Raw genomic sequence first — 8,375 nt, 5'->3', positions numbered from 1 at the left:
TTAACAATGGAGGTCTCCCAACAAAATTCAATAATGGATTAAGATTCAGTAAACCAGGAAATGAGGTGAAGTTTAAAGATATAATGCAATAAGACTTTGAATGGATATAAGAAGATATCCTAATGAAATTTGTTGGTGGTTATATTTGAAGACACTAATTCCTATAAATTAGATAGAATATGTTCATGACTGTCTGGTAGGTGGTCTTGGAATAAACATAAATTAAAGTGGAATCTTCCAAATAGTATGAAAACACCATGCCCAAAGGCAATATCACAATATAATATTAAACTTAGTATTAATATTATATCACATTGATTTATGCATTAAAGAACATGAACATAGCTCTTATATTCACTTGCTTGGGGTATTTGTATTGTGTCTGTTTCTCAAATTACTGTAATTATATACTGGATATTCTTCTGTTTTTATAACTTTTAGAGGGGTTATGGGAATTATGTGTCAAAGGATATGAACCAATTCTTATGCACCTTGATACATTGCCAAATTGCCTTTCTAAATATTATTTATCAATTTGTTTTCCAATTGCAAATCTGTATTACTCAAACAATAATGTTAACTCCTTTTACATTTTTTTTGTCAGCAAGTATATATTTTTACCTTGTTATACTGCAAATCAAATCATGTTTAATGAAGGAAACTTAGAAAATTACAGAGAAAATCAAAACCAAATTAACATTATTCTATGACCTGGAAAATCCTTTAACATTTTGGAATATATTGTTTCAGACTTTTATAAGAAAATATTTTAAAACTGCATTATAATGTTGATATTTTGGAACAATTAACAACACCCACTTCATGGTCTTATCTTCCCAATTACATTTTGAACTTTTTAGTTGTAAGCATCATTCTCTGTCTGTATTCATTTTGAATCTACCCAGTGCAAATCATAGTTCTGTCATATGAATGATACTCAAATACTTGAAAATATTCAAATACTTTTTTCCTGTTTTCCTGGAAGCAGGCATTCACATTTAGAAAAAATCCAATTTATTAATACTGCAAACTTCTCTTAATATTTTAAGTTTCTGCTATCTTGGATACATGATTTATTTATATATTTATTCATTTACTCAAGGGACATTCATTGAGTGGCAAGCAAAACACAAAGGAGGACATAGCCCTTTAAGATGAGCCATAAGCTAATTAGAAAAGACTTCATTGAAAGAGTAAACTTTGATTTGAATATTGAAAGATATCCAATAGAAGATAAATAAGTGTTCACTAAGCTCAAGCAGACAAAAGAAGGAGTATTTCAGGAAGAGGACACAATGATCAAAGACTCAACTGTGTGAGAGAACCATGACACTGACAATAGCTTGATGGGCAGAAGTGTTAGGAAAGGAGCCTGAAGAAGTAGGCAGGAGACAAATCAGAAAGAACACGATGTGTCAAGCTAAGGATGATCACCAAAGGCATTATAAAGCAGGTATTGATTTTATAATAGAAAAACCCCTAACTATATGCAATTAAATAAGTTCAACATTTATTACATCAAAGCCAAAATTTCCTAAGATCCAGGAAATATGTTTCATGTAGTTAGTATAAACAGGCGTCTATGGAAATCACTTAAATAATAAATTAGTCATCACTTCACATATATGCTCACAATTTAAGCAACGAAAACAGTAAGTTTTATGAATATCTCCCTCTTATAGTATGTGCATGAAAAGGCAGTTTTTCACTTCATCCCAACTAGAATTTAACCCTCAAGTCTCTAAACACCATTAATTACCATTATATCGCTTAAAGCAGCAAAAGCAGCAGATTCTAACCATGTAGATCCATAGACTAGATGACAATTTACTCCCATACAGACTTTCTCCTTGAAACTAGTACTCTGTTAAAAGACAATGGCAGTAAATATTAAGAAAGCATGAAAAAAGATAGACTCTATTTCTCAGGGATGGTAGCTAAACTAAGCTGCCATAAATGGCCAGAGACTAAATATCCTCAAGGCATGCTCAATTTTAAATGAAGTAGGCTTGTCAGACCAAAAGATTTGGCTCTGAGTATACATCAAAATATATACAAGTGATGTCATTTGACCCACAACAAGTATTAAGGCTGAGTCTGAATGTGCAAGAGGAATTCAGCGTATTTGATTTGTTATTAAGCATTTCTTGAGTGTTATGAACAGCACTTCTGAAGCATGTGTAGAGACCCTGAATCAAGATTTGGTTCGTTTTACTTCAGCTGCCTAGAAATTGGCCAGGCATTATAAAGTAATGTTGCAACTTTCTCATCCCTCAGCCTGCTGCAAGAAATTAGTGTAGGATATGAAGAATTTATAGTACCTCCTAAATTCTCTATACTAGCTTTGATTTCTGGGCCTTAGATAAGAAAATTTTATTGTAATTGATTTTATTACTTAATTCACTTTCTATTTTTTTTTATAATTTTAGAATGTTCACTGCAATGATGTTTCATGAAAGAATCTTAGTTTCTGGATTTTTATGCACTTGTAAATCACTGAAGCATTAATATTTTTATTACGAATACTGAGAAATGTAGTCAACAAGAAAGAGATTATAGAACCTTTAAAGACCTGACATGTACAAGTGAGTTTGTGGTCTCTATTTAGATAGTCAGTAGCTGCTTGCATTGATAAGCCACTTATAAACTGCTGGCTTCAGTGGTTCACTGATTCTATGATTTATATTTGTGCAATTTGGTACATAGTATTAGAAATTATACTGTATTATACTTTTGGTTTGGGAGGTTTAAAGTGGTATGTTTTTTTTTAATATTTTAATTCACCTGATAATTAAATGTGTTGACTATCTCTCATTCTTATGACTATCACGCTCCTTTTAGATGAAATCATTATGAAAGCCAGATAATTGCTATTATTTACAGGAGGGGACAAGGAGTGAAGAAATTCCAGAAAACCTAGGTCTTTTCCTCATTTCTACTATGGAGTCACATGTCCTGATAATTGATGGGTTTATATAAAATACTTGTACTTGCTGCTCTCTTTTAAAAACATGGCCCCAGAATTGGCATCTAAATGTGGAATAGAAGGAAATCAAGGATTAAAATTATAGTATTTCTATGCTATATCATACAACCCACCTATTGCAGATGTTGTAGAATATTTAATGAAGTGTGACCTCCATTTGCTTATTTATGATATGAGAGTGTTGGCAATGTGCCACATTTCAAAAAAAAAATCTACATTTCCCAGGTTTTTCTTATCCCAAGTGGTAGATGTGTGAAATGATTTTGGCCAATGAGTTGTGAGAAGTTGTTGCTGGGTAGGAGCAGAGTCAGCTGGCCGTCACCATCTGTCTTCTCCCTTCACTTCCTGAACAGGGAAACATACATGGCAGGGAAACAACCATTTTGCCTCCAGAAGACACCAAGGATGGGGTGATGTCACTTTCTAAGGAGAATATATTTATGTTGGCATCATGGCCCTGCCATATCAGAATTGTACTACCCACTTCTGATAGTTTTATATGAAAAAAGGATTTCTTTTTGGTTAAGCCACTTTATCTTATTTGCAGGCAAGTTCAATTCCTAACTCATATAACATATAAAAATATTTACTATAGAAATTTATTGTATTTACTCTATAGTGCTAAATTTTAAAAAGTGAGCTTTGCTTCTAGACATAGAGAATAACTGGTGTGGAATTACTCTCTCCACAAAAACAACTAGAAAAACTGAAATAAAATTAAAGCCACTGTTTCAGGTATTGGACGCCAGGCAACACAGGACTGAGATCCCTGAGAGAAGGGAAACAAATAATTTGGGCCACACTCTTGACTAGACTTACTGCCTGGAGGAAATTTCTGGTTAGCAGTGCAAGAAAGAAGCAGCCATGCAGAGTCTTTACGTTTTCCCAGTTTGAGGAGACAAGGGGTTTTCTAATCAAAAATTAATAGGTGTATGAAGAAAGAAATATGACCCAAAATCAGAAGAAAAATCAGTATAAGCAGTTGTAAAAATGACCACGATGATAGAATTTGCAGACAGGAACATGTAAAAAGCTGTTATGCTCAAAATACAAACATTTTTAAAATGAAGATATAGAAAAGAAGCAAGCTGGAACTTCTAGAAATGAAAAATACAATGTCTAAAGTTAAAATTTCACTGGATGAGTTAAGAGCATATTACATACTGCACAATATATGACCAGTGAACGTTAAGACATGGTATCAGAAACCAGCCAAGATGCAATACAGAGAGTGAAAATACTAAAAACAAAAACAAAAAAACTAACAGAGCCTCAGTGCCCTGTGGGACACAATCATGTTTCTTAACATATGTGAAAGTGGAATCACAGAAGAAGGGTAGCCATAAAAATATTATTTTAATAAATAATGGCCTAAAACATTTCAAATTTGATGAACAAAGAATTACAGACCTTAATGAATCCAAACATCACACACACAAACACATATACACTATATACATATATATATATATATTAAGATCAAATTGCTGAAAACCAATAATAAGATAAGATGTTAAAAAGCAGCCAAAGAAAAGAGATACACATATTGTAAAGGAATAAGTTCAGTCATGCTTCACTTAATAACAGGGATACATTCTGAGAAATGCATCATTAGGAAACGTCGTTGTGCCAAACATCATAGAGTGTACTTACACAAATGGTATAGCCTACTACACACCTACGCTGTATGGCATAATGTATTGCTCCCAGGATACAAAGCTGTACAGCATATTACTGTTCTGAATACCATAGGCAATTGTAACACTATGGTAAGTATTTGTATATCTAAACATAGAAAAGTTACAGTAAAAATATGATGTTACAATCTTATGGGATGACTGTCATATATGTGTTCCATCATTGACCAAAACATCATTGTTAGCATATGACTATGTAAGAAAAATCAGAAATTTCTCATCAGAAAATATGCAAGACCTAAAACAGCGCAATGATGTCTTTAAAGCGTTGAAAGGGGAACAAATTAACCCTCACTTTAGAATTCTGTCAAATAAAGATATATTTCAAAAATAAAGAATAACCAAATATATTTTAATATACATAAAAGCAGGAAGTATTTGATGCCAGGAGATGAGCACTAATTTCAATGTTAAAGAAGGTTCTTCAGGCAGAAACAAAGGAGATGGAAAATTAGATATACAAAAAAGAATCAAAAGCATTAGAAATATCAAATGTGGGTAAACATAAAATGTTTTCTTATTTAATTTCTTTAAAATTTAATATACTTCATAGAGAAGAATACTATTCATGTACTGAACGGTCTTAACAAAGAAAGAATAAACTGCATGACAAAAATGTTGGGTAAAGAATGGGAGGAAAAAGAAAGAATAGTCATCCTTCCATATTTGTGTGGTCCACATCAGCCAAGCACAGATCAAAAGTATTCTAAAAAATTTGCATCCTTATTGAACATGTACAGATCTTTTTTCTTGTCATTATTCCCTAAACAATACAGTATAACATCTAATTGTACAGCATGTATATTGCATTAGGTATTATAAGTAATATACAGATGATTTAAAGTATACAAAAGGATGTGCATAAGTTATATGCAAATACTATACCATTTTATGTCAGAGACCTGAGCATCTGCAGATTTTGGTATCTGTGGGATGTCCTGGAACCAATTCCCCATGGATACCAAGGGATGACTGTATACTATTGTAAGATTCTTACATTATATATAAAGTGCTATAATATTATATAAAGATCAGTGGGACATGCTAAAGATACATTTTATCAACACTAGAGTGACCACTAAAAATACAACATAAAGAGGTATGGTTAATAGGCCAATAATAAGCACAAAATGGAATTATAAAAATAACCCAAATAAAGTCTACAAAGAATTAAAAAGATAAAAATGAAAGAAATATAAAAGAAATAGCAATATAGTACATTTGTACCCCATGGCATAGAGAGTAACATCAAATATAAGTGGGTTTAACAGTTCAATTTTAAGGCAGAGGTGGTCAGACTTAATGAAAATGGAAGGTTCAAAACATTGAAAAAACCCCAAAACTTGTCCCAAAATTTCCTCTAAATATAAGAACATGATAGATTAAATTAAAAGAGAAGAAAAATATACAGTATGCCACGTAAATTATAATTATAAGTAAGTTAGTATGACTATATTTATAACAGAAAAAATAGACTTCAGAACAACAAATGGTACCAGGGAAAGGAGGGATAGATCATAATGATAAAGTGTTCAACTCATTAAGAATACACAATAATATCAAAAGCTTATACATCTAATAACAGAGTTTCAATAGATATGAAGCAAAATTAATAGAAATGGAAGGACAAATAGACCAACCCACTATTTCTTTATTTCTTTCCTAGTAATTGATAAAGCATGTATCTGAAAATTAATAGGAATTTATAAGACTTCACCATTCTTGACAACCTTAACATTAAAAGAACCCTCTACTCAACAACTACTAAATACATATACTTTTCAAGTACACATAGAATATTCACCATGATAGACTATATTCTGGTCAATACACAAGTAGGATTAGAAATTTATTTTGGCAGGTTTGGTGGTCTGGTGAGGGCTGCATTTTCCAGAGGGGAGGAATATGGTGTCAGATTTTGACCTAGTAGGCAGATTTCTCAACATGGATCCAAGCTAATATCTCCGGTCTTGTGTATAGACATCATGATTATGTTTTGGTTTTATTTTTAATTATTATGGGTACATAATAGTTGTATATCTTTATAGACATTGTGGTTATTTTTTTTTTAAATAAAACCTGTTTCCTTAGCCCTGAGAAATCTGTTGAAATATTATCAATTTTTATAATGTCTAAATGACAGCATTAGTTTTCAATTGAAATATAAATGAACTTTGATTTAACAAAATGATAATGTTTAGAAAAATCTTACATTTATATATGTAAGCACAGTATCTAGTGGTCTCAGAAAATCATCTATAGAGAACATATTTTAGTTCATTTCACACTATGTTAATTGTGTAACACACTGTAACCATTACCTTTTACCAACTACAATTACTATTCTAATGAAAAGTGATGAATTTAACAAGAAATTATTAGATATGTTTGATCTAAGCATGAAAAAGTGGTTGATGGGAAATGCTTCCTAATGAATATTTAATTCCCTTTACCACTCCCTTCTTCAATTTTATAATTGAATTACATGCATCAATTTAGTTAAATAAAGAAATAATAATTTTACACATCTAGTGTACAAAATACCATAATGTGCAACATTAGCTATAAAGAATCTTCTCTTTATTTCAGACCAGAGAAGATATCGTCTTCCTAACTGCTTCTATCATTTGATTTTTCTTCATCCAGTGTGTGATGACAAATATTTGAAAGTTATTTTTTTCCTTCAAAATTTTTTCCTCTTCCTAACTTTTCTGCTTCCCAAATACCTTTCAAATATATTCGTATATTATCCCTCTCTTTATCACTGTCTATACAAACCATTATCTCTGGAATCATTATCTGCTGCTCCTCTTTCTTCTCTCCCATTTTTCTTCCAATCCTCCATCATAAAAATCCTCAAGAATGCTTGAATTCTGACTTAAATCTTGCAGAGTTTCCCACTGCCTCATGATAAGGTGCTAACATCTTAGAATAATGTAAGACGTCTTTTAGGATGTATTCTCTGGCTACTTCTTAGCATCATCTTCCTGTGTGTGTCAGAAGTATAACCATCATCCTAAGAATACTGTAAAATGATCTATATTTTTAAACTCATCTTCCATATAAAATTTCCATTTTTCTATTTTGACCATATTTACAAGAGAGCCTTCAAAGGATGCATAATGACAAGGAGTGCAATAGACATGATCAGTATCCTACTCACATCTTCTTACTCTGACCTCTTCAGAGGGAACCAGCATTGCAGAGAATTAAAAAATTCTGTGAGCAGCCCTAAACCAATTATGGAGAGAATTTGATGGACAAATATCACAGGTCCTTTGCCTCTAGTTTGGATTATATATGAGGTATTCCTTAAAAATATTAAGATCCACTTATTTCCAGTGGTAATTTGCTGGGTAGTTCACCTTTATTGGTTTCCTTCCTTTTCCCCTCACACTTCTCCAAATCATTTCTTCAGACCCTTTCCCAAATAAACCACTTGCACTAAAATCTTTGTATAACAGTCTACTTCTAGGAGAATACATACTAAGACATGGGCTTTATGCCATTTTTGCATTAAACTTTTTGAGGGTACCGACAACAAGCAATCCAGCAATTCTACCCCTAGTCATACATGCAAGAGAAACTCTTTCAAAAGCAGCCTTCCAGCTACCAGAGACATGAATGAGTCCAACCCATGGGTCCACTCAGATTTCTCTGATATCTGAGTGTAGCTATCAGACAAATCAATG

This window comes from Eulemur rufifrons, chromosome 29 (assembly GCF_041146395.1).
Source record: "Eulemur rufifrons isolate Redbay chromosome 29, OSU_ERuf_1, whole genome shotgun sequence".
Classification (NCBI taxonomy): Eukaryota; Metazoa; Chordata; class Mammalia; order Primates; family Lemuridae; genus Eulemur; species Eulemur rufifrons.
This window is presented reverse-complemented; position numbering follows the sequence as displayed.